This window comes from Brienomyrus brachyistius, unplaced genomic scaffold, assembly GCF_023856365.1.
Source record: "Brienomyrus brachyistius isolate T26 unplaced genomic scaffold, BBRACH_0.4 scaffold445, whole genome shotgun sequence".
Lineage (NCBI taxonomy): Eukaryota > Metazoa > Chordata > Actinopteri > Osteoglossiformes > Mormyridae > Brienomyrus > Brienomyrus brachyistius.
Genome location: NW_026042720.1, coordinates 2306 through 30012, shown reverse-complemented (window position 1 = coordinate 30012; position 27707 = coordinate 2306). Strand labels below are relative to the sequence as shown.

General features: G+C 45.8%; 1 pseudogene; it reads right to left on the bottom strand.

Annotated features, from left to right (window-relative positions):
- Positions 1–361: 361 nt before the first annotated feature.
- Positions 362–27707, bottom strand: LOC125729056 (intersectin-2-like; annotated as a pseudogene).

Below are 27707 nucleotides of genomic sequence, written 5' to 3'. Positions count from 1 at the left end.
CCATATCCAGTGGTAAACAATAATCAGTCCCAAAAGGGCTTTCCTATATTTTGCATTTGTGTCAAACGTCCACATTATCAGAAGTACTCAGGAGTCCAGACGGTCTCCAGCAGCACTGGCATACAGCTCTCAGCTCACAGACGCCACCTGGCGAGTGAACGTGGCAGAACCCTGTCTGTGCTGGAGCCGGACTGCCCGTGGCATCAGCCTAGAACCTGCTCTGCTGATGCTTGCCGCTGGTTCCGGGGATCGGAATGAGCATCTCGTCAGGAAGCCTCAGCTCTGTCCGTTTGTCTTGGGAAGCGGGGTGGAGGCGGGGGCGGGGCGGGGGGCGTATGGCATGGCACCAATCCGCGTCGCCTCATTTGAGAGATTTTTGGTCGAACAGCTGCAGGTCCAGGCGCACCCACACCTCGCCTGTCGCCACCTCGTGCAGCAGCAGGCGCCTTGTCGCTGCTCCCTTGTTTTCCAGCTCCTTCTTGATGGTGGCCACAGGAACTTCAGTGCGGCCCAGGAAGTCTAACAATGATACAAGCAGCCATGATGAAAGCGGCCACCATCAAACGCTAGTAATAGAACACAGGCCATTGTGGCACAATGAAAGAAATTAAGCAATAGGGGGGGGAAAGAAATAAACGGTCAAACACAAAAGAAATTATCTAGTAGAAGGGTTGCAGTGAGACTGCAGAATATACCAGGGCATAAAGTAGAGAACGTAGTTCATCTGTATGTGTTCTTGGGCTGTAGGAGTAACCCGTACAAATACAAAGAGAATGTTCAAACTCACACACACAGAACCAGGGGGAGGATATGGAACCAGAACCCTGAAGCATGAAACCACAGTGATACCCCATGGAGAAACTTAAAATGACGTGTAATAAATAAATAAATTAAAAATAAATTAAAAGTTAAATTAAAAAAAAAAAAAACAAGACGAAACTTCAAATATGACACCCAAATTTTTCTAAGGGAAATTTAACATCAGCACATTTAACATCAGAACTGTTCCCAAGACGAATTTCAGGAAGTGTCAACGTGTAAAAAGAGGAGAAATAAACATCTGAAGAAAGGACTAACCATCGGGAGAGAACTGGTCCCTCTTGAAGATGGTGACACATAGAACATCCTGGTACAGGTCCTTAATGAAGAACTGACAGTTGAAGTTCCACTTGGGGTTGATTGTGTCATTTATTGTCCGGGAGGTGAAACACTGTGCCCCCATGGTCACCTCGCAATATGGATTACTCTTTCCTGGAGGGTGTAGGCCATCAAAAAAAACCATTAAACCCAACCATCAAGCCATACATGAGGTACAAGGCATTAGGGGGTTAGCGGCTGGAGTTTCGGGAGATAGGACTTGACCTTTGACCCTCACCATTGGGCTTGCAGGGCTTGAGCTCTGTGGCCTCCAAAATAGTGACCAGCAGGCGGCCAATGCCACTGGTTTTCAGGGAACGAGCTGGAAATGCATACAGCAAGTGATGCATGAGTCGAAAGACCAAGGAACAATAAATAAGATTCATAATAAAGAAGTTAAGATGCAAGGAACTCCCAAGGAATTGGCAGAAATAAGATACAGCAACTGGAAAAAAAAACTGTAGTTAATGGGGCACTGCAGTCTATGATAGGGTTATCAAGGGTTCAGTAATGAAGGTCTGCATAAATAGACTGTACAGCAACCAAAAGGGAAAGTAGTAGGTTCTTAAACTGCAACGGATGTGTTCACTGGAAGGACAGGCTGTGTAAAAGAGGGAAACTCAAATTCAGGAAAAACCAGTGCTCAGCTACAAACTCAGACCAAGATTTTGTTTTTACAAACCAGTTGAGTAGCCTTTGACTGACTCTCTATGCTCAACTGGTTGGAAGAAACAAATTCTTGCTCATGGGGTTTGTAGGTTCTGGCTGTGAAACGTCCAACATGGACTAAAACATGGGGTCAGGGTTCTGAAACACTGAATAGGGTAATGAATATATACTGGTGACTTAGAGGATTTTATATTACAGATACATAAATATACACACACACACATACATATAACTAAATTAAATAGGAAAAGGACAAGCAATTTTGTAGACAGATGAATAAAACCATTACATAATCAAACTGGACTGAAGGGTTATGCTAAGACACTGAAAAGGATTAAATGCAAATAAAATAGTTCACCTTGGTAAGCTTTCTCTCGCTTCTTCTTCTCAGTCTCTATGAAATGTTCTGAAGCAGCTTTGATTTTCTGCGCCCAGGCAGTCCTGATTGATTAAATAAGAAGAAACACCTGATTTGTTACCAGAACAGGACACCGAGGGAGCCTCCTTGTGGACTGAAGCCACAGCTTCCTTGTTCAATTCTCCTTAGTCTCTTCTCTAACTCCCTTCCTTCCCCACTCATTGATGTTCTCTGTCCTGAGAGTATAAACACGGTCGATGTGGGAGATGTGGAAGATTGGCTCATCGCTAGACGGATCGGAGGGCATCTTCACCAGAACTTCATTTAGAAACACGGGCTGGTTGGATAGAAGACCAAAATCGGGTCATAGACTCGCATTAAATTGGAAGTACACACAGTAGAGAAAGCCCGTAAAAATGGGCTAAACATACAACTAAGGAAATGGCACCTCTTTCTAGAAAGTTCTACTCCGAATTGTATGGATATGAAAAGTTCATTTAAAACGCAATGTATGATTTTGTGCCGTAAATGTAACTGTCTGGTATTGCTAGCCCCCTCCATTACTCCCCAGCATGAAAAAGAGTCTCACGTTCTTGTACATCTTGAACTGCATGTTGCACTTGGGACTGAAGAGCTTATCCGTCCCTGATGAGGTGAACTGCTTCACTGCTTGGGTGAGCAGCAGGAAGTCATTGAAGAGGAAGGTGTATAACTCCTTGTTGCTCTTAGTTTTATAGACCTTGCCGCTGTGTAGCAGCTTTCGGGGACCCAGGCAGTTGGTCAAGGAGTTGAATATCAAGTTCTGTAGGGAAATGGAACAATTGGAAGTGTCCAGTAAACTGTAGGAAAGCTGCAAAAATCCAGACCCTAACTTGTAGTAGGATTAACTCTGTAGACGACTTTGTTAGAGGCTGTGCATGTAAACAAACATTTGTTAAGAACTTCAGGAGGGAATATTGTAGATTATATAAAACCCAGGCTATAGACAAGAGCTTCGTGATATAGTTGCATTAGATGTGCTCACCTCAGTGATGCCTTCACACTGGACATGGCTCTGAATCCACTCTAACCTGTCGGAGTTCTCCTTCTCCCGGACCCCCTCGTTGACCTGCAGACAGAGCTCCTCGGCCCTGTCCAGAGCCTCCCGCAAGTGTCCATGGTCCAAGTGATTCTCTGGAGTGTTCTCGAGAATCTGGGGAGCAGGAGATTTGGAAATAGGTCTGGGACCTGCCTAAGAATGAACTCTGTCTTTGGACAAGGACTGTGGAGTTCAGGGTAGAGTGAAGTTACTGGCGGTTTGATGTTAATCAGATCCATCCATCCATCCATCCATCCATCCATAAATAAACTGGTGCAGCACGTTTTGTAACAGTTGACATCCAACATTTCACAATACCCATACTCACTGTTAGGTTGAAGAAACAGTTGTTAATCATTTCTGTATGATCAGCAATGAGTGTAAATATATATGTATACGTTATTTCTTATCTTCTAGCCACATACTCTTAGCTATTGTACTCTAAGTAGGTGGTTAACAGCTGCCTACTTAGATAAGAATCTCACTTCCCTCTCTTGCGCCCCCCATTGACTATAAATAAAGAAGCCAAGGGGAACCACCCTTTGTAACACATTCTGCTGTAGTTTGCATTGCAGAGAGTGTGGGTACCCTTGCAAGTAAAACTGTAACCTGTGTGTGTCTCGTAAATGTGGAGTTGGGGTGGAAACGCCGGGCGCTTTCCCCAACATAGAATTTGGTCCTTCGAGCCGGATCCGAGGAACCCCGAAGACGTCTCCAGTACGCCGAGAGAAGCGACACCGAAGTCTGTCGACAGCCACTCGAAGTCGGGTGCAAGAAAGACCTGTGATGTGAATTCGTCATCAGGCCGGTGGTTAGAACTGCGCTCGACGTCTGGTGATGTCTGAAGGACCTCGGTGACGGATCAGAGAGCACACTATACAGGTGAGAGATACGGCACCTAAGTGAGTAGGTGGCCAAGACATGCATGTGGTTGAGGTTAGCCGAAATTAACCGGGAGAGAAAGTAGGCGTTGTTGGAAATATATATATTGATGTATGTGGATGTGTTTTTATAGGTTTTAGATTAACCTACACGATCCACCCTAAAAGCAACAACATACTGGTGACTGAAGGATCAAGGACGGGTTTCATCCCTGAAAACTAACACCGCTGCTCTAATAGGGAGCAGTAGAAGGCCGTGTTAGTGTCCTCCTGAGGTCTCATGCCAGATACTTGCTTTTAGGATTTTTTATTTTTTGTAGTGTATCCATTAAAAGGTAACAATGGGGAAGAATCAAAGTAAACAAATGGAACTAGAGGGAGATGAGAAGTTTATGGAAGGATATAAGCCAGGATCAGGACAAATAAGTAGATGGAGGAAAAAACATGGGTTTGAAGGAAAACTCCACACTCCAGATATATATAAAAGCTCACAGACTTTTGTATAAAAGCTAAACTTAAAACTGGAGATGTTACAGACTACCAATAAGAAAGAAGGTAAAGACAGAAAAAAAGAATATGTTTTTTCTGATGCATGGTTGGAACAAAGTAAGTTAAGAGATGTACGTAGAAAACAGAGTATGCAACAATTACATGGAAGGATAGAGATAGTGTTTATGAGACGAGCAGATTATGGCAGAATAGCGCAATGTAAACAAAAAGATGGAGAGGAACCTGAGGATTTTATGGATAGAATGAGAGTTGTATTTAGAGGAAACTCAGGGATCCCATTTGATGAAGAGGCAGTAGGAGTGTACCAACAACAGCTAAAACGAGCTTTTGTCGCAGGCCTAAAGCCCGAATTGCGAAAATATCTTGACAAACATTGGGTACATCAGAATACTGGTTCAGTCCAACAAGCACTAGAATATGCCCAACACGCGCAGAGAGCGCAGAAACAGGAAAAGACAGACACAATATTCAGCGCCTCAGATGTAGTAGCGTTAGTGCAAATGAATCCTCCGGGGAGGGGAGGATTCAGAGGAAGGTCAAGAGGCCGAGGAAGGGGGAGAGGTGTTTTCAGAAACAATTACAGGAATTCGTCTCAGCAAGATAACATTTGCTGGACATGCAGGAAACCTGGACACTTAGCTAGGAATTGTAGAGTAGGGAAACAACCATATAACCCAAACTCCATTGAAAACAATGATCAATGACCCCCCTCGGAGGCCCCTGTTACCGACACCATCCGAGGCAAAACAGAGGTGATTTTAAGAAAGGAAACGGAGGTCACTTTACAAGACCTTTTAGATAAGGAAATAGATTTACAAGCAGTGTGTCAGTTATTAGCAGAAAGGCAGTGGGAAACCTTGCCAAGTCGGAAGTTAGTCATAAACGGCAAAGTATATGAATGTCTGTGTGACACTGGAGCATGTAGGACTGTCCTAACCTCCAGTCCTCCCGGAGTCACATATTCTTCATCAGTCATAAATATAAAAACGGCAGGAGGTCAGACAGACAGACATCAGTTAACAAACCCAGTTGCAGTAAAAGATAAGGAAACTGGACTTGAATGTCAAGCACAGGTGTTAATAAGCCCTTCTTGTCCTGTTAACTTGTTAGGTCGAGACCTTATGGTACAAATGGGCATTAGCGTGGTTGCCACAGCCACTGGCATGAAAGCAATCGTAAATGAGGAAGCTTATGTTGTGCAAGGAACCACAACACCACAATATTACTGGTCTCTGGACCTAGGGGGAACTGCACAGACACGAGAATTATTGCGGAAAACTAGAGAAAAGCAGTCCCCTAGACAGGCCCAGTTCATGCCTGACGATGCCTTACACGTCACTATGTGGTACAAAGACACCCTTGGACCAGATTACGTCTATGACAAAACGTTTCATGCCCTCCAAGACACTTGTATAATATATGTATGTTAACCCCACCACTGGGTTTTCAGCAGCCTCAGTCATTTTATCTAACAAGCAACAAGCTGTATTTAGAGAGAGAACACCACACGTATCTCTTTCAAAACCACCCCAGATGCAGTGGAGAGATGTAGAGATGTTCTTACGAGATTCTATGCACAGTTACAATGACTACCAACCCGTATCTGGCTCCTGTTGGAGCTATGATGAGAAACACAATGTGTGGCGGTTTCCTTTGGGATGGAGAGTTCAAACCACTCCCACCACACACTTAAAGGACCCAACCTGACAAATTTTTTCAACCCTGGAGGAGGGATCATGTCCAGATCTAGATCGCCTTCCAGAAGGGTTGTGGTCGTCCTCCCCCACTGATGTAGGGCTGGTAAAGGGATTCCCACCTTACAAAGTAACTGTGAAATCAGAACACCGTCCGGCAATACCCATTAAAACCTGAAGCAGAGAAAGGTATAGCCCCTGTAGTGCAAGACATGTTAGCATCAGGAATATTGCGAGAGGCTCCTGAAGCCACTTGCAACACTCCTATCTTTCCAGTCCAGAAGGGACATACAGGGAAATGGCGCATGGTGCAGGATTTAAGACCTGTTAATAACATAGTGCAACATGCAGCACCAGACGTGCCTAACCCACACTTATTGCTCAACTCATTGACTCCTGATAAAAGCTACTTCTCAGTAGTGGATCTTAGTAATGCATTTTTCTCAGTACCATTGCACCCTGATTCTCAACATTTATTTGGATTTACCTATAAAGGGAAAAAATATACATATACTAGACTCCCTCAGGGATTTTCTGAAAGCCCACATGTATATACCATGGCCCTTAGATACTCTATGAGTACCTGTGAAATACCATCACATAGTCAGGTATTACTATACGTGGATGATATCTTAATAGCAGCAGATTCAGAACAACATTGCAAAGAAACTACCCTAACTGTGCTTCAGCATTTATACAATACTGGACATAAAGCTTCTAAACAGAAGTTGCAGTACTGCAAAAAGACAGTTGTCTATTTAGGGCATAACCTTTCACAAAAAGGTCGCTCGCTGCTAGAGATAAGGAAACAAGCTATACAGGAAGCACCTAAACCACAGACTAAACAACAGATGCAATTATTGTAGAGAATGGTTACCAGATTATGCTTTTCTAGTTCAACCTTTGCAAAATTTAATATACGGGAAGGAGATGACTCTAAAGGACAAAATACAATGGACTGAGGACGGAGAAAATGCTTTTACAAATTTAAAAAGAATGTTGCAAACCAATGTGACCCTTGCTCTACCAGATTATCAACAACCATTCACCCTATGTGTAGATGCTAATCAAGGTTATATGAAAGCAGTATTAACACAGCCATTCGGAGCAAAAGAGAGACCGTTAGCATTCTATTCAAAACGATTAGATGCAGTAGCAGCTGGCTTTCCACAGTGTTTACAGGCCTGTGCAGCTGCTGCAGAAGCAGTAAAGGTATCAGCAGAATTGGTACTTTGTCACCCCCTCATACTTAAAGTTCCTCATTCTGTGTCTCTAATCTTGTTGCAGACACCGCTTCCATTCTTAACACATACAAGACATCTTACCTTAGTGTCACTTTTGCTCTCACAACGTAACATTGAACTTCAGCGGTGTGGCCTATTGAACCCTAGTACGCTTCTCCCTACCGCAGAGGATGGGGAGCCACATTCTTGCAAAGCAACAATAGAAGAACAAACAAAACCAAGAGCAGATATTCTGCAAACTTTTATACCAGGATCAGAAGTTGTTTATGTAGATGGCTCAGCATCAAAAAATGATATGGAAAAAAATAAAGTTGGGTATGCTGTAGTTACATCTACTGAAGTGTTAGAAGCCAATGCACTCCCTTCTACTTGTTCAGCACAAGCGGCTGAACTTTATGCTGTGATCAGGGCATGTGAACTGTTCAAGAACAAGTCACTTACTATCTACACTGATAGTCAATATGTGTTTGCAGCTGTCCATCACCATGCAAGAGTCTGGAAAAATAGAGGTTTTAGAACATCACAGGGCACATCTCTTACTCATACGAATTTGCTACTTAGATTATTAGACGTTGTGCATTTACCGACTCACTTTGCACTGTGCAAATGCAAAGCACACCAGACTGATGACTCTGCAGAAACCGCAGGAAATAGTTTTGCAGATAAAACCGCCAAAGAAGCGGCACTGAAACAACCTACCTTATCAGTGGCAGACATTCTTTTTATAGATAGCGATGTGCTATGTGATGCACAGATTCATGCTCCTAAAATAGAAGTACAAAGTTGGATCAAAAGAGGAGCAATACAACGAGAGAAAGTTTACTATATGAATGACAAGCCCATCCTACCAAAAAATTTATACAAAACAGCTGCTTTGGTGAGCCATGGAAATACTCATGTCTCAACAGGAGGGATGGTACATATCATACAACAATATTTCTATGCTATAAATTTTTCTGATTATGCAAAACAATTTTGTAGGACATGCTTAATTTGTTGTAAACACAATGCACAAGGAAACATCAGACCAAAACGTGGCCAGTTCCCCAAGTTGTACATATGGATTTTATTGAATTATCTTGGTCACAAGGAAAGAAATACTGTCTAGTTATTATAGACACCTTTTCTAAGTGGGTAGAAATATACCCTGTAAAGCATTGTGATGCAATGACCGTTGCAAAATGTTTGGTAAGCCATTATTTCCCTACCTATGGCATACCTCATATTATAAGATCAGACAATGGGACTCATTTTGTAAATCAGACTATGTCCCTTTGCTCACAAGCATTAGGTTTTACGCTTAAGAATCATTGTGCGTATCACCCCCAGAGCGCAGGCTTAGTGGAAAGGACCAACGGCACTATTAAAACAAGGCTAAAAAAGACAATGGAAGAGACAAAAAGGCCGTGGCCAGAATGTTTGTCTCTAGTAAAATTATGGATGAGAATAACTCCCACTCCTGCAGGATTAACACCTTTTGAAATAGTGTATGGTAGACCATTTCCCCTAGCAACTGAAATGAATGACATAGAAAAAGCAGACCGAGAAAATACGCTGGCTGATTGGATGCGTAAACTACTAACATCACAACAAAAACATAGCCCCAGTAGTCTGCCGGTAAATTCTGTTTCTACTCAACAGGATAACTTGCAGCCGGGAGATTGGGTCCTGGTCAAGGTCCTGTTGCGGAAAGATTGGAGCACACCTCGGTGGGACGGTCCTTATCAAGTCCTCCTCACAACACCAACAGCAGTAAAGATCGCAGAACGACCTTCCTGGATACACAAAAGTCACTGTAAACCCATCAAGCCCTTATCAGAGGCCTCAGCAACAGAGTAGCAGTGGAAGTCCGCTACAAAGGCACAGTAACCAATAGGGTGCTGTTGTCTCAACCCGGTGAAGAAAACAACTGAGCTGCACTCTATTTAGGATGGCCCTGATAGGGTGGGGATGTGGTAAAGTGACTCTAGGGGTCATTCTTGTTGTAGGACTTGTATGGTTGTCCTGGCTCTCACCAGCTCCATTACAGCACCTACGGCGATGGACCCATGATGACTTCCATCTACGCCCGTTGCCCGCTGACCACTCACATCCATTTATGCAAAACTACTGGTAACCGATATGTACATGATACTGTAACAGCGAAAAATGTGACAAATTGCTATGTTTGTTCAGTAATGCCCACTCATAGTGAAGGACCTACGGTGTATGGTAAAGCTATGAACATATCCCAAGCCAAGTGCGCTGCTTCTTTCGCAGGAATAGGATACCAGAGCCGTCTTTCCCTTATATTTTCGCTAGCAGGGGAAGATGTGAACATAACTATACCTGGGACTAATAGAATGACAGTGGTCCGAATTAAGTATCAGGAGGCTACAGGAAACTACCCAGATGACGTTGGGTTTCAAAATGGTACCTGTATACAGGATTTCTGGGTAGACTTCGCTGTTGCTAAAACTAATGTCTCACTTCCTTTTTCTGTCTTGATGGACCGAGACCCACTGACATATCAGCATGCCATTTGTTTTAAGCAAGATAATGGTACGCGATGGATAGGAGGAAACACCACGAACTGTAACCTAACATATGTAGACAGCATGTATGGATCTCCAATTTCGATGCTTCGCCCCAGTAATGGAACATATTGGGTGGACGGAGTAGCATGGTTGTGTGGACCTCGTGCATACTTTGTCTTACCACCGAACTGGTTTGGAGTGTGCGCTCTTATTTTTGTTTCAGATCACACCTTCCTGATAGCACAGGAAAGTAAAACTTTCTTCAGAAGCAGGAGAAGGCGTTCGATATCAATACAACCCCATGATAGTGTGTGGGGAACCGACGTGCCCGCTGAACATAAATTGTGGGGAACAGGCAGTAAAGTTATGCTGGCCCTGTTCCCTGGGCTAGGAATTGGAAAACTCATGCTACGCGTAGAAACTCTAAATTATAGACTAGGTCTATTTATGAATGATTCGATACTGATTAACCAAAAACAAAATGAACAATTAGACATAACCAGACAGATGGTAATCCAGAATCGTATGGCATTAGACCTACTGACAGCCGCACAAGGAGGAGTATGTGTCCTCCTGAACCAAACGTGCTGCACTTACATTCCTGACAATGTGCACTCACCCAATATGACATCTGCCTTAGACCGCCTCCGAAACTTACAAAAAGTGATGACCATGGACAGTCGACCGCAGTCCTCCTCATCCTGGTTAGACTGGTTTATTACAGGAACATGGTGGTCAATACTGATGAAAACATGCCTACCTCTTCTTTTGTTTTTCATTTTATTTTTCTGTTGTTCTGTTATACCATGTTTGAAAATGTTTATTAATCAAGCTCTTAATGCTGCTTTTCGGACACGCAGTACAATGTTTCTCTCCCTTACCCAAACTATAGAGACAGAGCCTGTTTCCAGCGATGGCGATGAAGAAGACATATAATTCATAATGACGGCCGAGCCGAAAGCACCCGTGCAGGGCTCGGACCTGAAGAAACGGAATTAAATGTTTTCCAGGATAATGACAATGTGGTCTAAATGAAGGTTGTACCTAAAGTGCTTTTGCAACTTCTACAATGTTGATGCTTCTGATCATACTGTCATGATAAACAGGAGGGACTGTTAGGTTGAAGAAACAGTTGTTAATCAATTCTGTATGATCAGCAATGAGTGTAAATTTCTTATCTTCTAGCCACATACTCTTAGCTATTGTACTCTAAGTAGGTGGTTAACAGCTGCCTACTTAGATAAGAATCTCACTTCCCTCTCTTGCGCCCCCCATTGACTATAAATAAAGAAGCCAAGGGGAACCACCCTTTGTAACACATTCTGCTGTAGTTTGCATTGCAGAGAGTGTGGGTACCCTTGCAAGTAAAACTGTAACCTGTGTGTGTCTCGTAAATGTGGAGTTGGGGTGGAAACGCCGGGCGCTTTCCCCAACACTCACTCTTCTGCCTGAAGTTTTTGCATTTCATTGGTATTTAACTCCAGCAAAACAGCACATTCTTTCTTGTATTTGCTGACCATGATGATGGTCACAACCATTATCATTTGGTCCCCAAAGGAATTGACACGAACTGCATCTTTGGCAGGGCAAAGTCATACGTAGCAGCAACCCAAATTGAGCTAAATCCAAGGCAAATTGGATGAGGCTAATTCGTCATGCCTCCCACATCGCACACTGAAGGAGGGACCACGGGTGACAATGTGCAGGACTTACGTTCTTTATGATGAGTGGATAGCGGGTGATTCTCTGCATAGGCTTCAGCAGGAAGCTGGACAGTGGCATACCTTTACACCGGTGATCTGTAGCGATTTTCTGAGAGAGAGACACACACACACTTAGGAGTCAGAAACCCTAGCCTACGTCCTTATCTAAAGCACCACTCTAAATTTCAGTCTAGGTGCTTTAGAAGAGTTGAGTCCAGAGGTCTCATAGAACATAGTATTGGCCCGCAAGATATCTTTGTAATTCATTTCAGAAGAAAATAAAGAACAGTTCAACATCCATTTAACCCGCTACCGCTTTTTCACTGAGGACATTTGGACGGCTGCAATTCTCCCGCTTACCGATCGCTCTGGAACAGCCTTTAACAATGAACTATCTACCCCTCCCATTTGTTCCAGGGCTGCTGCCCACCATTCCTCACCTTGAGGAAGTCCTTGAACTCGGGTTCCTTGTCAGTCTTTTGTTGCAGCAGGGCTGCACCGTTAAGCTGGCAGCTGCAGAAGCGGATGTAGGCCTGCATGTGCGAGAGCTCCGAGGCCAGGATGTCCCCAATCATCTGCACCGGCATCTTCTCGCCACCCGTTTTCTTCCTCACCCTCAGTGCCCTGCCATTCACAAACACAATCACCAAAACCGCAAAGGCCGCCAAGTCCAGTACCAAGCAATTTCTTCGTAAAAGTTCAGGTGAGTTTCAAAAACAGAATGCTGGCCAGTGCCATTCTCAACAAACATTCCAGTTTCCATGATCTTTAAGTGCAAAAACTGTGCAGCCTGTTTTGTTATTATCCATCGACTGCATAGATAATTCCTTTTCCTGGCACTTCTCTATTTCTGGGACTTCACTCTGCCTATGACATTTGCTGTTGTGGGACACGATACTCGCAGTTCGTATTCCTAGAGCAAGGTGGCAGCATCGGATCACGTTTCATTCCCAAGAATTTCAGCTACCAAGAAGAAACAAGCTTGTGGAAAGACACACTTGTGAAGTTTGGTGTTGGACATAATCAGGTCCTTCCAGTTGACGAAGATCATGGCCATTTCAACATCTGTCAGGCGTCCCGACTCAGACATGGGCTTGTAAAACACCTGGAGAAAAAAAAATGAGAGACGGGCAAAGTTGGAAAGGGTTAGTAAAGGTTAAGAGGGATAACAAAATGTTAGGGAAAATAAGTTAAACATGTTCTGGCACAAAAACCTACACTCAAAGCCCTATACATGAGATCCATGACAAGAATATAAAAACTCAAAACTGCAAATGCTTAAAGCAGACTGAAGTGCAAAGACCTCACGGGGGCCCCACTGCAGATCATACCTCCAGGACCAGCTGAAGGTCAGCCATGTATCGCTCCTCCGTCTCAATGAGCTCGTGGATGTAACCCTGTCGCTTCCTCTCCTGCGGACTCATGGTGTCCAGGCTGGTCAGGTCAGCACACCCTGCAGGGTCGGGGATGACGGGGGTGGGGGTGGGAGTGGGGGGGGGGGGCAGCCGCGGTCAGCAGCTGTCTTGCGTGGCCCCAAACATGTGGCTAAACCACTGGCTTGAGAAGCCGCTACCCGGAGCTGTCGCTAAGTCACTGCGCGAGAACAACCCTCCCGTCCGTCTTACCTTTTGCTGAAAATTCAGATGCGCGCAGACGCTGAAACTCCATTGGGTAACTTTCAATACGCCTTTTTGCATGAGCCTCATCCCCAAGCCTTAAAAACCGCAGCCAGGTTTCCTCTCTCGAACCCATTTTGCCTGGGACTGTAACCATCCTAGTGCTTAGCTTCTTGAATAACCTGGTCCTGGATATATATATATATTAGACGCTAATAACCAAACCTCACACCATCCTTGTGTAAGACAATGACTTGCCAAAAAAAAGCAGGTGCTTTTTAAGCAAATCCTTTATTTTCACGATAAATGTACATATGTATAATTTGAGGCACATTTTCAAAGTAACACAGCTTGGGAACTTTAACACAGACAAACTGACTTGACTACTGCCAATGCACTGTGGGTAAATTCCCAGTGGGGCCAAATGAAACCTCAAACTGCATAGACTGTTTAACAATTAATGCAAGGGATTCATTCAAAATGCATCTCTCTTGCCAGCAGCATAAACAGATTGCAAATTTGCATAAACAGAGCAAACCTTTAATTGCTTGCAAAATGTTTTCCAAGTAGAGGATATTTTTCAGCTGTTAAATACCTTATTCAGACATTTCTATGCCTTACTGCAAGTAATCACACATATTGTAGACTGAGCACACAATATCACAGTCATCCATTTTTTTTTCATTAAACTGCACTTTCATATAAAATAAAATAAGTCAATACAACTAAGAGTAAAATCTGGGCAAACCAGGTTACATTCAAAATGCTTGTAGTTTTACTACAAAGTGCCGCAGCAGTGATGATTTCTTGAACACTGAGGCACAGAGAGTTTCACCCTGATGTGAGAGCAAAAGACCACACTTTATAAACCACCAAATCTGCCATTTTTATCCTTAACCGAGTAATACGATTCTTTAGCATTTGTTCCAAGGACATTGTCAACACATGAATTTACCTCTGGCTAATAGTTACACTGGCATGGACCAAATAGTCAGCAGGCACCATGCAGAAGGATAATCTTCAGAGTCTAAACCTTAGTGACCAAAAAAAGAATTAGCCCATCTAACATCTGAATTTTATCAATAACCAAATAATCAATGGTATCTAACTGCAAGGCAGATTTTCATTTTAAGTTGCATGAAAAAGCAAAGTGTGAGGCTCAGTGGGCTAAAGCCTCGTTTTTCGCCCAGCCTCAGTACATCTGCGGGTCCTTCAGCAAGGCCCTTAACCCCCAGCTCCCTGGATGCTGCTATGGGTGGCTACCCTTTGCGGCCAGCTTGCTGTCACTTACAGAAAGCAAACTGGGGGTGGCGTAAAGAGAATTTCCCCATAGGGCTCAATAAAGTATCAATTATTATTAAATAAAGACATGTATCTTAGTTATAACTAGTTTTTAAACTTGTTAGAACCCAGAAACCGCAAAACATGTACTGTTAAACACCAGCAGGCCTTGTTTCGTTAAAGGTTATGCATATAATTACCTGAATTAACCACTCCATCTTGGTGGGGGGGGGGGGCATTTACATTGACGTTACCTCCCTAAGGTCACTTAAAGCAAAAAAAAATATATTCTAAAACATTTCCAGTATTATGGCAGATCAGCTGAAAACTCACAGCATCCTGGTCCAAACCCCCTCAGGCGGGAAAGCGGCAGACACTGCACCGGGGCACTAACAGGGCAAACCAAAGTCCACCAAAGCCCGCCGCGAGTGTTCGGAAAAAACAGCAAACAGTGAAGCAAGGACCCAGAACTTTGACCCTCGAATGGCTCACCGACCCCCACATAGGGAAAAGATGAAGGCTGCAACCAGTGTATGACTGCCTGCTTGAATACCCTTCCACTCCATACATTATAACAAATAACACCCTCAAAATACACAACTACATGTAAGGCAACAAAGGTTTCCCCTTAGTCTAGGTATGTATGACGAATATTCTACACACTATACCCATAGGCAAAACACAGTACTTAAAGAAGTACGTAAACAGCCAGTAATCGTTGAAGCTCATGTGTCGCCGTAGGCAAGCTACACCACCAGGGCCCCCTGTCTGCGACAAAGTGATATTGGCTGGCTAAGGCAGCGCCTCACCAAAAGATGGCACCCCAGGTGGCTGCCTATGTCACCTAATGGGTTGACCAGCACTGAGCACAGTACTATAGCTAAAGCCATGGGATTTCGTAGAGGGAGAGGATTAGGGTTAGGGTTAGGGTTAGGGTTAGCAGGGTTAGGGTTAGGGTTAGGGTTAGGGTTAGGGTTAGGTTTGCACTCATGGGGTTGGCAAAAAAAACCTACCAATGGAAAGCATGTGTCTGTGTACATGTGAATTCATACTGTGAACACACGCACACACACTTATGCAATTACCCAACGGTACGTAGCCCATAACTGAACTACAAGCTAAGCGTAAACGCACCGTTGCCTGCACAGATTATCCCAGATTTTCCATCTGCGCAGTAACATTCAGATATAACTGTCAGTGAGAGACGTTTTAACAAACAAACAAAAAAAAGTTAGGATACTCAATTGCACTTAGGGTAAAAAGCCATTTTTGAAAGAAAAATATGTTTTAAATAGTTAATGACTATGACTCTACATACCTTCACGCTCTCCCAAAAAGCTGTTTAAATGATATGCTTTATACTTTAAATATGGCATCAGCATCTATCACTGGCATTGTAATTGCTTTGCATCATAAGCAAGAACAATTTTAAAGACTAAAAACATGAATATAAAAATTACAGAGGGGGGCACTTGCTGTTGGACTGGTAGGTGTGTGGGACCTGCTTCAACACATGAGGAAAAAAATTTAAATAATAATAATAATAATAATATTAAAGCAGAAGTAAAAGAAAGTGAATTTGATGAGAAGGCAGGCCCTATCCAGCGAGGAAGCATTGACTGATATGGAGCACCTAAAGGGTATCTGAACAGCTCTGAGAAGCTGTGGAGGAAGAGGCAACGATGCCGTCCTACAAGAACAACACAGATAGAGGGAAAGATGGAGGGAAAGGTGGGGGGGAAAGAAGGGAAAGATGGCAGGAGAAGAGTGTAAGGAGGGTGGACGGATGGATGGAAGGAGAGGAGTGCTTCTCTGAAGCACAACTCTGAGAAGAAACCCAGTCCTAATAGGCGGATGGCAGAAGAGAGAGTATGCACGCCATGATGTGGAAACTCATCGACCCTCTCATCATGGTTTTTTATGAAGACATTTGCCAATACCAGGTAGTATCTTTCAAACTGCCCTACTTCACATCACCAGGCCTCCCATGAGGTCACCAATGAATCATTTCTTATCTGTGTTTAGGTTTCCCCTGCAGCACACAGCTACTGCAAACTCTCTCGATTCATCTTTGGACACAAACCATTTCTGTTCAGAAAGTCAGACCCAAGCAGGAAGCCAAACCGTAGCCTTGGTAGAGCTGCAGTCAGCAGGAGAACAGCCCTTTGAGAGACCCATACAATGCAGGTGGGCACTGTAACGTGGGTCAACTTTTACCCGAAGGTCACTTTCCACCTTAGATTTTGGAACTACCGCTCTCTCATTTATTGCCAACAGCATGAAACACTAGGCTGCAAACTTTGTATCTTAAGACATTTGCAACTATCAACAAGACAAACAAATATTACTTGGGGGGGGAAAAAAATTAAACTTACATTGTTGACTGGGATCGGACTCCGTGGTCATCTTGACGTAATTGGTGGGGAACAAGCCGACGACGCCATTCAGCTCCCCTTTCCACCAATCAGCATCGTCCTTGTTCAGCACATTGATCAGTTGACTTTTGGAGAAGCTCATCTCATCCTCGTTGCCCGCCTTGTAGTCGTACATGGTGATGACCTGGCAAACTGAAGGAACAGCCAACATGTAGGAAAGGCTGTTACGGAAGATGCAGACGGAGATCATCGCAGATCTTGGCATGTGATGCTGTTGATCTTACTTGGAACTGGAGCTGGTGTGGACTTCCCACTGGTGGGGCCCAAGAGCTTGACGTGGGAGGCGGGGAACCATCCGTTCTGGCGTTTTTTACCCCTAGCCTGGACAGATACAAGACAAGAGGTTCCTCATCAGGACATACATGCCAACCTAATTTAGGACAAATGCATCTGACCTGAGAGAGACCCGCAACTCAACTTCAATGCCTCCTCCCAAAAACAGCCCAGGATTAGACCTCATTATGGGCGGCCTCCACATTTGATTAACGTCACTATCATGACAACACGGGTCCACAGACCTGCAGAACCCCTTGCCACCACCCAGATGGGTTCTTGCCCTGGATGAGGATAAGCTGTCCCGGGGCCAGGCTCAGCTGCTCCGCTCCGGTGGCCGTGTACGCAGTCGTCACTTGGGCAACCTCTGTCATACACATTCACAAATGAATGCGAACGCAAACAAGCACACGTGTTCAAGGTAGATAGAGCTTCGCAACAGTCGGCACTCGCAAAGACTATTGAACACAGCTGTGTTTCATCTGTATACAGGACACAGCCTAGCTGCAGATGCACCAGCATCAACGGAAAGGCAAAGATAAAGGTGTGTGGTGGCTGCCAGTGAATTTCTTGGCTCTTTACTGAGTGGTGACTGTGGGATCCCGCATCCTTACCTGGCTTTTTGCCGACTCCACCTGACTTTCCAGTGGTGCTATATGTCTGTAGACAGACACACATATTGGTAGAGGTCAGAGTAGCAAAAGTTAGCCTGTCATGATTTATTATTTATAGACAATAAACTCTGCAGTTTAAGTATCTCTGAGAAAAGTCGTTCATGACAATTTACTTCAGATTCCTTTGGCGTTACGTAGTTGGAGGGGAAGACTCCACTCCTGTCTCCGATGTACCCTTTCCACCAGTCCCCTTCTCTTTCCGTCACAACGACGGTGTCTCCTTCGTTGAAAGTGAGGTCTCCTGACTCTGGGCTTTCATAGGTATATAAGGCTACATACTCTGATTGGATGAGAGACAGAATGGCCAAATGATTTTTAACTGCCACAAAACCTGCCTTCTGATTAGACAGAAAATCAACGGTCAACAGCCAGTGACAAAATCCGGCTTTCTCCTTTTCGACAATGGCCTCTCACACCAGACCCTGTTTCAAGGTTACTTCTGACATGCTAGCAGCAATACCATTAATATCAAGATGATTAAAAGGTACGCAAGAGAAGTCAAGATGACAATATGCTAGATTACAGATGGCCAAACAAAGTGAAGAGTAGTGACTGGCTAAAATGGAATGTTGGGTATCAAAGAAAGACACAATGTATGCAAAATGCGCTTCTGCTTAGCTTAATTTAACTTCTTTTCATTCAAATTCTTCCCTGGAAAAGAAACTTACCTTCTTGTAGAGTATTGTCAGGGTTATTGAACTCATCCACAGAAGAATATAGGGGTCTGGCAAAATAAAGTGAAAAAAAATGGATCGGCGATTCTGCTCATACGCATTTTTCAATAGAAAAAGAAAAAAATCCCTTACAAATTGATCTCGCTTATCTCAACCAATAATATAAGCACAAAAACATCACAATAGCATTCATAAGTGTTGAGTCAATCAGTCAAACCAAATTTACCATACTAAATCTAGCACATTTTCTCAAACATGTCACAAAGAAAAGGCAGGGATTATTTAAAATCACTCCTAGATGCCTGCCCCGAAAAATGCAAATCAAATACCACTTCAGTAATAAATACGTAGAAATATGGAATTAGAATAAGGAAATGGCTCAGTAAATGACCACCAGTCTCCAGGTAGCTGACAGGCTTTGGTCTGAGCAGAACCAGAACCCTTCTGGAACCTCCCGAGGAACCGCCAAGAGTGTCACTTACTCATTCCGGCTCAGCCCTGCACCCCATTCAGCTCCCCCAGCCACCAGTTTTCCTGCTGCTCCAGCACCGTGATGATGTCATCCTTGGAGAAGTTCAGGTGGTTGTCCGTCTTGGCCGTCCAGGAGCACAGCGCTTGCACCTGGAGGCCACTTGCCACCTGACAACGCAGAAAACATGTCTGTCAGCCGGGACACCACTCAGGAAACAAGATCTGATCTAGACGTACTTGAAACTACCTTAAAAATCCCCCCAAAAATGGACATTTTGATAAATGTTAACATGAAAGTTTACCAACTTATGAATATACCTAGAAAGTTAACACTCTCGTGCATACATGGTACATCTCAGTGTATTGTTATATATGTGCAAACACATGCACAAATATGACCAAAAAAACAACATATATACAAACTACACTATTAGCAAACATAGTTGACTTGTTTATGGCGATAAAATCATGCATTTGTGTTGGGGGCCCCTTGCTGGCCACAAAGTCACCACCTTGTGGAGGGGCCCCAAAGTGGCTTTTTAAATGGGTCCCCAGAAACAGCAAACCTGCTTCTGATTGTTATATATAAATAAAGAAAAAGCATAGTACAGAACAAAATACTGCAGTAACGTGCAAGACAGTCGCAGAAGCAGTTGAAGGCTTCTGAACAGACATGGTTCAGATGCAGCCATGCAAACAGGCCACAGACTCACTGGCACATAAATACGCATAGGCATGCAGTGGAAATACAGAAAAAGAACACGACCGATCGGGTGGGGCCAGTTCTGAATTCTCACTCGAGACAGTTACGGTATTCTTCAGGTAGGGGGCGCTCCCAGGATAACTACCTGTCCATACTCCATAGAGGCAGAGCCTGGAGGGTGGGTGGGAGTGAAGGCAGAGTTCTGCCCTGCCCCCCCAGGAGTGCTCTGTCCTGCTGGGAAGGTACTGGAATTAGCCTCCGCCTTGCTGAAGTAGGGACAGACCAGGAGAAAACGGTCAGTGAGACCCACATAAGCATTCAGATATGACACAGGACCAGTTTAGATGCTGGACACCAAGGGGCAACATTACCTTGCAGAGACTGAGGTAGATGCAGTTGTGGGCATCAGAGCCTGCTTGGTGCTGGCCGCAGATTCCGGTTGGCTGTGCTTCTCGACGTAGCTCTCAGGGAACCAGCCCATCTTGCCCTGGTAGCTGCCATACAGCCAGCCCTGCTCGCCTTCCGTCTTCTCGTCCACCTGCGGACTCAAGGCGATTGGTTAAGGGCTACCACATGACACACATGGGCGTACTATCCAAAACCAGGTCACGACTGGCCAGAAAACACCCTAAAACATATGAAAGGAGAAATGTGCCATTAATAAATTAAATATGTCTACATGTTTATTTATTTTGTCACAGGGGCACTTGTACCCCTCTGTCCTCCCCCCCCCAAAAAACTGCTCCTTGTTGCACTTTATGGTGAACAAAAGGATTCTAGATCTAACTGTAAAACACCCGAAAAGGATTCAGAAAAAAAGAGCTAATCAGGCACCAGGGCAATGATTCAGCACATTTAATTTATGGTACAAACAGATTAACATATGGGGGTGCACTCTGTATACCTCAATCAAGCTGTCCGTGTCAAAGGTGAGCTCGTCCGCGTTCCGTGCTGTGAAGGGGTACAGGGCTCTGTAGGTTGTCAGGGAGGCCGATTTCCTGTGCGTTGACTTGACGGGTCTCAAATTCCCTGCAACGACAGTGAGTCAGTCACCTCCTTGTGTGACTGTTCTTCAGAACGCTGTGTCACTAATGACGCACTGCAGCTATTGAACCAGCACACGACACCTCGGGTCTGCTGATGGGACACTTGCATTTGGAGGCTGATGAAGAAACTGTACAAACCCCACCGCTAATGGTAGCTTTACGTGTCTGAGATTGTGATTTGTCACTGCGTTTCCACACCTCCCGAAGGGGGCTGCATCGAGGCCATAATCCTTACCTTTTCGCTCCTCTAGGCCCCTGATCAGGGCCGACAGCTTCTCATGAATGTCTGTCTTGCCTAAATTGTGCTGCTGCTGCTGCTTTTGCTGCCGGGCCTCTTCCTCCCGCTGTCTGGCCACGGCCTCCTCCTCCTGTTGCTTTCTCCTCCTGTCCTCCTCTCGCCGTCTCTCCTCTTCCTGTCTCTTCTTCTCCTCTTCCAGCCTCCTCCGCTCCTCCTCCTGTCTCCTCCGCTCCTCTTCCTGTCTCCTCCGCTCCTCTTCCTGTCTCCTCCGCTCCTCTGCATCCCTGACAGCAGCTATCTGAGCCCGCTGACGTCTTCTCTCCTCCTCCTCCCTCTCCAGCTCCTGCTCCTCCTCCTTCTTCCTTCTGTTCTCTTCCTCTTGCCTCCTTCTCTCTTCCTCCTGCCTCCTCCTCTCTTCCTCAAATCTCTTTTTCTCTTCTTCCAGTCTTTTCCTCTCCAGCTCTAGCTTCCTTCTCTCTGCCTCCACCTTTCTCCGCTCCTCCTCTTGCCGCCTCCTCTCCTCTTCCTTCTGCCTCCTCTCCTCCTCCGCCCTTTTATGTTCCTCTCGCCGCCTCTCCTCCTCTATCCTCTTCTCCTCCTCCCTCTTCTGGGCTTCCTCCTGCCTCCTCCTCTCCAGCGGCCCGGCGGTTCCGCTCAGCCTGCTCCTGAGCGGCGCGCAGTTTGGCCCGGAGTTCACGCTCACGTTCTTCCTCCTCCTTCAGCTTGGCCTCCCGCTCCTCCTGGATCCTCCTCCGCCGCTCCTCCTCCTCCCGCTCCAACTTCACACGCCACTGCCGCTCTTTCTCCAGCTTGGCTTGCCTGTGAATGACATGATGCATCACATTGAAGCTGAATTTGGCCCAGCACCACATCATGGCCCTTCAATCACGTGATGCAGCTATATTTTCTTTAAACAAACCATCAAGGTCACGTCATCCATTCAAATTTAATGCTTTAACTGAACTTTGTCACACTGGGTCTGTAATTGACATTAAAATTGCTCTTAGCCATCTGACATGTTCTGACATTATGTAGGTGATGTGTTGACCCACTTAAAAATAGAAAAACAAACAAAAAATAAGTAAAAGGGAGCTCTGGATCCCCAAGGACCAGCTTGGGAAGCACAGTGTTAAAGTGATATTAAAAAGCGATTTAGGACAGGTCAGTCACCATTGCAGGGAAACCAAACCTGGCACCATGACAGCCAACAGAAATGCAAAAACGACAACAGAGCATGCAGGCCTTGCAGGAGGCCTAGCTCACCTGACCGCCTCCTCCTCCTCTCTCTTCCTCCTCTCCAACTCCAGTTCTCGCCTCCGCTGCAGGTCACATAGCTTGTCGGCCTTGACCTGCCGCAGTCTGTCCAGGACCTGCTGCTGCTTGGTCTGGCTTTCCCGGAGCTCCTGTGGGAAGGGACCGGGCCCGCACCACCATTAGCGCAGAGCACCAAGCCACACCGCCAACCACCACTCGCTATACAAGGTACAGACACCAGATCCAATTCAGAACACACGGGATTCTGGGCCATAGATTATGGATGTTTTGAGGCTTCACTTCTCCACTTTATTCTATTTACAAATGCTACTGGCCCCTGTACAGCACACATTGATGCCTTTCTACCACCAGTAATGCCTCCTCACCTTGATGTCCACGTTGTACTGGTCCATCTCCGACAGTTTTGCCACGGTATCCTTCTCCAGCACATCCAGCTGCTCCTTGAGTTTCCGACAGACGATGTCCTTCTCAGTCACGCCCCTCTTTACGGAGGAAAGTGTCGGACCTGTATACAGAAACACTACCTCTAAGCAAGACCCTTCACCTGCAATTGCTTCATCCTGGGACTGACAATCTACATCTAAGCCCTGCAAGGAAGTCCTCCAACTTGCAGGGAAAACTGCAAGGGGGTTGGTGGCAGGGTTGGCACTCCAGCCACCGGAAAAAAATGTACACTGTTCCATTCCATTCGGACTAGTGTGATGCTGAGGTGTCACCCGCTGCACGACTACACTCAGGTTCTCATCCCTGAGGTGGTTCGTGTGGAGGGTGCAGCAACGCGCTGTATCAGCAGGGGGCCCTTACATTAACAACCCTAAGTGCACCTCGAGGTTATATGGTAAGTATTTTCTTGTTGACATGTGAGAGGGAGGGCTGTGACAGATAACCTGGCCCCCACAATCCCCCACTCCACCCAAACCCTACAGAGCCGAGATGAGTTGGTAGCCGACTTGTGCCCAGAACTTCTGGAAACTCCTGTACTGCTGGAAAAGCCTTCCAGGGGGGGTTACATCTGAAAGCTGGCTGAAAGAACGCCAAGATTCTGCATTGCTGTCATCGAAGCAAAACTGTCGACTGCCTCCAAGCCTTTTACTCTAAGGTGAATAATGTAGCTAAAATATAAAGATGTATTACAAGTGGGTGCATCCAAACTTTTGTCTGGTAGTGTACACCTACATTTTAGAAGCACAAGAAGCATGTACCACCCATGTGCCACCATGACATTTAAGTACTTCAAGAATGACTGCAGGGGGGGGGGGCGCCAGGTAACGCAGGGAGAAGCAGGGAGATCAGACTCACCAGACCTACTGTTCAGCCCCATGTTGCATAGGATCTCCTTGCATCTCTGCTGCTCCACAATCAGCTGAGAATGTTTCCTCTGCCCCTCCTGCACAAAAACAGGCCAAACTCCCTCAGAAAGCTGGAGAATCCTGAAATAAACCCTCCCTGGAAACTTCACCCTATCTATCTATTGCTTTTATAGTAAATTCCCCCCCAAAAAAACTGCACATTCTCCAGGAAAGGTGTGAAGAACAGTCTCTCCCTTGGTTGCCAAAATCTGAAGACTGCTAATCAGACAGGAGTGGCACAGCTGTTGTATAACGCACAGCAGACATAACGCCAGATCACATGGAAAAAGAACCGTGTTGAATCTATTTATCAGTGTTGCAGCTGGTGCTCGTCCCATAGCTGCTGGGATCTTGGACGGCAGCGGAGGAAGGCCGCAGACCTCAAGCTGCCGCTGCAGGGCGTTGACCTCCAGCAGGCAGCTGTCCTGCTTCTGACTGATCAGTTCCAGCTCTCCCTTCTGGATGCTCCTCTTGCTCTGGACGTCCCTGAGTCGGTCAGAGATCTGCTTGTGCTTGTCTCTCTGAAATTAAACAGTGGTCTTATGAGTCCTGAGGGCGGGAATATTGTCGCTGTGGACACAAGCATGTGTACCATTGACATCTGAAAGGAAAACGTGCGTCTCTGATAGTGCGATTTCAACAGCTGGCTGTTCCTCGTTCCTGAAGGGGAATGCAGTCGGTCGGGGCAAACAGGTGCAGGACGGCCTGGTCCTCACCACAGCCTCCAGCTCCAGCTCCAAGCTCCTCTTCTTGGCCTTAAGCTTGATGATGTCCTCTTGTTCTTGGTTCCTCTGATTCAGCAGCTCCTGTCGCCTCCTCCACTCCCACTCCATCTTCCTCTGACGCTCCAGCTCCTGCTTAGCAGCCTGCAGGGACACACACATGATCACGACCAAACACACACACACACACACACACACACACACGCGCTAATCACAGGTCGCACACGTTCACACACAAGCTAAACCAATAACCAAATACATGCTGTCAAACCTTCCCAGCCATTCAGAGATGTACATAAACGGAGTTTCACCAGTAAACTAGTTTAATTAGTTATAATGCTGTATTTGCCCAACACAGGGTTACAATAATGAAGTTTTATTAACTTCCAGCCAATTATCACAGGGGGGCCTGGAGTCTATCCAGGACAGCACAGGGCACCAGGCTGGGGGGGTACACCCTGGACGGGATGTCAGCCCATCGCAGGGCACAAAACATGCACTTACACTAGAACCTCGCACTGCAGAGAATTTAAAGGCACCAGACCACCTAAGGGCATGTTTTTGGAGGAAGGCCACACAACACTGGGAGAACATGGAAACTCTCAAAGAGTGGAGGTGGGATTCCAACCCCCAGCTCTGAAAGGTATGAGGCAACAGTGCTGGTGAATCGCCAACAACATTAATTTGCTAAACCCAAATGTGATTGGCTGGGACTGGACCAATGACCAAAGAGCGACTGCCTAACCCCAAGTACAATGCTAGCATTCCATACTAGAAAGACTGACCTCCTTGCGTTCCAGCTCCTTTAAGCGCTCTTCCTCCTTCTGCCATTCCAGCTCGCGTTGCCTCTCCAGCCGCCGCTCCTGCTCCTGTTGCCGCCTCCTCTCCTGCTCCCGCGCCTCCTGCTCACGCCGCTCCTGCTCCTCCCGGGCCTTCTGGGCCCGCCTCTCTTGCTCGCGCCGCTCCTGCTCCTGTAAGACCTGCCGCCGCCTCTCCAGCTCAGCGTTTCCCCCGCTGGAAGTTCTCCTTTAGCTTGTCCTCGAACGAAACTGCAAGGAGGGCCATGCACACGCACACGTGGTAACCATGGCAATAGGGGCAGTGACCTTTGACCTCCTGCAATTCAATGTGAATCAGGTGATTCTTTGTAAAGATACTAAGAACGGCACATCACTAATACACACTTGTGTCACCAAAAACATTCACTAGCTGAAGGTGCCTGTCTTTGTGTGTGTGTGTGTGTGTGTGTGTGTAAATCCGTCTGTCCGTTCTACTAATGCTACCATTACTCTTTGTCTTCTGGGGTGGTTCAACTTGAATTTCTTCAGGGACGATGGTGCGATTCAAAGGAAGCAATTCCCCCTGCTTCCCCGTTCTGCAAAATACAACATGCCTCCGTGTAGGTAGAAGGTGCTAGAACCTGAGACTCTGAGTCAGGCTACACAGGAACAACCACCATACAGCTTCCCGTGCTCACTCATCAGGAGTCCCTTAGCTGGGCTCAGTCGAAGTATCTCAGTGTATGGGGACACTCTCCCTTTCTGTAACAAAGCCTCCTAGCCTGTGATTCCAGATGGGTCAATGTCCAGCCTGACACAGCATATTCAACCCCCCCGCCTTTCCCCATTCATTACATATAACTATGGAAAAAAGTTAGAGACCATAGCACCAATTTTTGTTTCACTCAGTTCTCCTTTATGGGTATGGATCTGTGAATAATGTTTTTTTTTCTTTTGCAAACTGCAGCCTGGTTCTTTCCTGCTTCTCATTAATGAAGGGCTTCTTCCTTGCTTTATGGGACTTCAGCCCTGCTTCTATGAGCCTGTTATGAACTGTCCTAGCAGTGCACCTCACACCTGCACTTAACGTTTCCACCAAGTACAGGTCACTTGAGGTCATGATTCATGAGGCACTGTCGGATAAGTGAACGGGCATCTCAAGCATTGGGAAGTCGTTTCCACCCTTTACCTGGCTGCTTTCTGGCCTTTCTCAGTGTCCTCCCGTTTCACCATATTCTTGTACACTTGCGTACTTAGAACCTGGAAGCAACCTGACGCTCAGCGTACCTTTCTGCCAGCAAAACCAGCTTTAAACAAGCAGATTTTTTTTCCAGTATAGAGTGGTCTCAATTTTTTTCCAGAGCTCTATTTACTGCTCTGCCGGGTTCACCGATTGGCCACCGGCGGCGGCTGTCTACCTGACGGAGGGGGGCACCAGGTCCCCGGGAAGCGTGAGGGGCAGCGGCTGTCCGGCCTTCGCCATGTCCACCAGGTGCATAGCCAGGATGAACTCCTCCCCTGTCAGCTGGCCGTCCTTGTCCACATCTGCCAGGTTCCTTGGGAGAACATGTGGGAAGGTCAGTAATCGAACCGGGTGCACAGATGGCGAAGACCAGCATAACTTCACCCAGACCATGAGGGGTCCAATTTAAAAACCAAACTAACCTACAAAAAAATGACAACTTACCCTGAGTTTTGTCCAACTGTAGGCTAATGCAAGTGTTCCAAGCATGTTTAAGGTATGCTAGGCTAGGCTATGAAGTTTGTTAGGTGAGCTGTAATAATAAAATGTATTCTCACCTAACAATATATTTTTTAGCAGTATTTTGAGAGACAGACATATAAAAAACAAAATGCCTTTAAATTTTTTTATTTTTTTTTAAAGCAGTGATTATTGCAGCACATTAAAAACCTGCGACACGCTTCCTATTAGTTGATTATCAGTAGGATCCCATGAGTCACAACTCAGAAGTACAGACCTCCTGCCTCGAGCCGTCGCACCAGCTGCCTGACGCGTGCTAACAGGAACAGACCACTTAAGAAAAGCAACCAGCCCTGGAAATATCATGATGGCTTCTGAAATCAGCGCAGGGTCAATTGGAGCAATTAGAGGTTGTTCAGGGGACCAGCAGAGAAATCACTGCCAATCCGGGGACTTGAACTGTCGACCTTGCGGTTACAGACATATGGTCCTCACCTGTGGAGCCACACACTGCCCGCATAGAGTGGATGCTGAAAGGATTGAGCTACGTAATTTAAGAGGGGCAAATAAACCAAGCGCACCACTGCGGCCGTGAAGAATTCAGTGGACACTCACCAAACAGTGGCTAGCTGAGTCTGAGTGAGCTGGGATGAGGCCAGAACGTTCCTGACCTGCACAC